Source organism: Canis aureus, chromosome 22 (assembly GCF_053574225.1).
Source record: "Canis aureus isolate CA01 chromosome 22, VMU_Caureus_v.1.0, whole genome shotgun sequence".
Taxonomy (NCBI): domain Eukaryota; kingdom Metazoa; phylum Chordata; class Mammalia; order Carnivora; family Canidae; genus Canis; species Canis aureus.
This window is the reverse complement of record NC_135632.1, coordinates 6223290-6226830: the sequence shown is the minus strand read 5'-3', so window position 1 is coordinate 6226830 and position 3541 is coordinate 6223290.

Below are 3541 nucleotides of genomic sequence, written 5' to 3'. Positions count from 1 at the left end.
CCTCATGACTAAGAAGTGTTTATGTCAGGAATGAAAGGATCATTCAACATTTTTGTTAGCAATAATGAGAAAAATCATATGTTTATTTCTAAATATCTTAAAGAGATAAAATTAATATTCAATTTTTAAATTTAAATAATCCTTATGTGATAGTAATAGAATAATAGAGTAATAGAGTAATAATGCTCTATTAATAGAGTAATAATAGAGTAATAGAAGGTTTATGTATATAATGGAATATTACTCAGCCATTAGAAATGACAAATACCCACCATTTGCTTCAACGTGGATGGAACTGGAGGGGATTATGCTGAGTGAAATAAGTCAGTCGGAGAAGGACAAACATTATATGTTCTCATTCATTTGGGGAATATAAATAATAGTGAAAGGGAATATAAGGGAAGGGAGAAGAAATGTGTGGGAAATATCAGAAAGGGAGACAGAACATAAAGACTCCTAACTCTGGGAAACTAACTAGGGGTGATGGAAGGGGAGGAGGGCCGGGGGTGGGGGTGAATGGGTGACGGGCACTGAGGGGGGCACTTGACGGGATGAGCACTGGGTGTTATTCTGTATGTTGGTAAATTGAAACCAATAAAAATACATTTATTATTAAAAAAATTAAAAAATAAAGGGTTAAAAAATAGAAGGATATCTATATGGATAAATATTTGCCATATAAAATTTTGCCTCATGCTAATCTCTTTTAAAATTATATAGAAATTATGGATATCCATTATCACCTTTACTATATTTCATTGTTTTAGATAGATACTATCTATCTCAATTAGGCAAGAAAATAAAATTTAAAAGGTAAAAAATTGGAAAGGACTTAAATGATCACTATTTCAAATGACTTGGATGATTTAAGATAATCAAGCCATTATAATAGATATTCAGAAAGGTGACAGTTTAGCAAATTAGGAAGTAAAAATTGTTATATTTTGCACAAAAAACAACTAGTTAGAAGGAAAGTTAGAATCTATTTACAAATTTTCTCTTTTCTGTTTCACTTTGTTCCCTTGTCTCTGTAGAGCTTCTCTCTTTTCCATACCCTCCCAATGAGCAGTGTACACATTTTATTAAGTCTCTTCATTTTAGTAAATTCTATGATCCACTATGACTCATATACAGAATGTTCACCTCTTGGGTGTATTTTCTCATTTGGAGGTGGGAGGTGGGATTTTTTTTCCTTAGTCTAAGGCACTTCATTTTTTCATCTCTTCTTTGTAATTCACATCTAAATGCAAAAACCTAAAGCTTTAAAACTTTTAGAAGAAAACACAAGAAAAAAATTTTGTGTCAACTTTTTTTAGGTAAAGATTTCTTAGATGAGACTTGGGACAGAAAAAAGGTGCCAGACATTTAAAAAAGCAGGGGGTGGGGCACCTGGGTGGCTCAGTCGGTTAAGCATCTGCCTTTTACCCAGGTCATGATCCCAGGGTCCTGGGATTGAGCTCCATGTCAGGCTCCCTGCTTCTCTCTCTGCCTCTGCCTGCAGCTCCCCCTGCTTGTGTACTCACTCTCTCTGTCACATAAATAAATAAAATCTTTAAAAAAATAAATAACTAAAAAGTAAAAATAAGAAAAAAGATACATTGGACTTCATCAAAGTTCAAACCCTTTACTTCTTGAAAGGCATGATATAGAGAATAAAAAGACAAACCACAGACTGAGAGAACATATCTGAGAAGTATATATGTAATAATAAACTTGAGTCCAGAGTACAAAAAGGACTTCTATAATTCTGTAACAAGAAGCAAAATATACAAGGAAAAAAATGGGTGGAATATTCAAGCAGCTACTTCACTGAAGAAAATACATGATTGGTCAATAAGCACATGAACAAAAATTTAGCAATGTTAATCATTAGTACAGTTTATCCATCTCTTATAAAGTTAAACAGAACCTATTATATGACCCAGAAATTCCATTTCCAAAAAAATATGAAAATATATATCTTCATAAATACTTGTTTTTGTGTTCAAAAGAGTTTTAGTCATTATGGTCAAAACCCAAACAACTATTCATCACCTGGTGAATAAATTTTGATATATGTATATGATGGAACACCAACGTATGATGTAAAGGGATGACAGGACATGTACTTTGTAAGAGATGATAGAGATTCCTGTAAATGTATGGGTGCATGGATCACAGTTCAGCCTGTTTTGACGCTCTCTTCAGTGAGGCATAGATGCTAACTCATATCCTAAATCCTATGGTACTTCTAATGTTTCCTAAACTACAAAACTAAAAATTTCATACTGAGGAAATCACAAAAAAAAGTAATGACATCAGCCATTTCATTAGCCTTGTGCAAGCATTCAAAATCTCAGCACTCGGAGGTTGCAGCATGATAGAACTGTGGGGTCTAAGTTCCCCAACATTATTTTGTGCTCCTGACCTACAGTTAAGTGGGTCAGGCCATAAAGGAAGTAGCCAATGTGTCCAATTCCAAGTCCGATTCTCTCCTGCTTCCCATCATGCAACTAGTGACCCTGCCAGTTTGAGGCACTGCATTGCAATATTAACAATTGCTTTATTTTGAATGGCTTATGTGCATGATTCAAGATTTATGTCAGTGTTGGCTTTGTGTATTTCTACAGCAATAAATTGCCTTCATTAAGTTAAATCCCTTTAGTCCATCAACAACTAATTAGAGCAATTGAATAAACAGATTGCGCGGAATCAGCTGTTTTTCCTAGATGGGGTTGAAAACTGAGGGGAGTAAATGCAACCATTTGCATTATGTTTTCCTCTCTCTAAGATCTTTTACAATATCCACAATAACATTTCAAGTGCCTGAGAAGATTCTTGAATCCTTGGAAAGAAAGATAGGTATTAATTAAAAAGCTGAATAAATATGTAATATGAAGTGAATTGGTGAGAATCATAAGCTCTCAAATTGCAACCATTTACTAACCATGTGAGAAAAGCCTTAATTTTGCTATTAGAAACAGAGCTAAATATTAACACTTATTTGGGTCATAGAAAATAAGATCTTAGATCTTAGTTATTATTTAAAGTTTAGAAGCATTTCCATTACTGTTTTGGAAACTTATTCATAGCTGCAACATTGGAAGTTATACATGTCTCCTGCCTGGGTGAAATTTGTTTGAATATGAGTGAAATTATCAGAAAAAATCACCCAGTACATAAGAGGCAAGCTCTTATGTCGTATTTTTACAATGCTGTTGTGTATGATGTTTTGATGTGCTATTATTTTTATTTCCTGTTTTAGTTCTCTAGATCCATGTAAGGGAAAAATGTCCTTTTCTAACCTTTGCCCTACACAGCATGCTTCTCTGTATTTGATATTTGCTCACAGATGAAGAGGTGACTTTTCCTATCAGCTTGCTTTTGGAAGCCTGACTGCCTTGATTCTTACATAGTGTGCATTATCTAAAAGACAGAGTGTGGTCTAGTTGGACAGTGGGAAAATAATCAACAAAAACATTTTCATACCTTTGTAAAGCTACACTTCTTTAATTTACAGGATTCCACTCAGAATGCATTATCTCTTTTCTACATTTTTAAA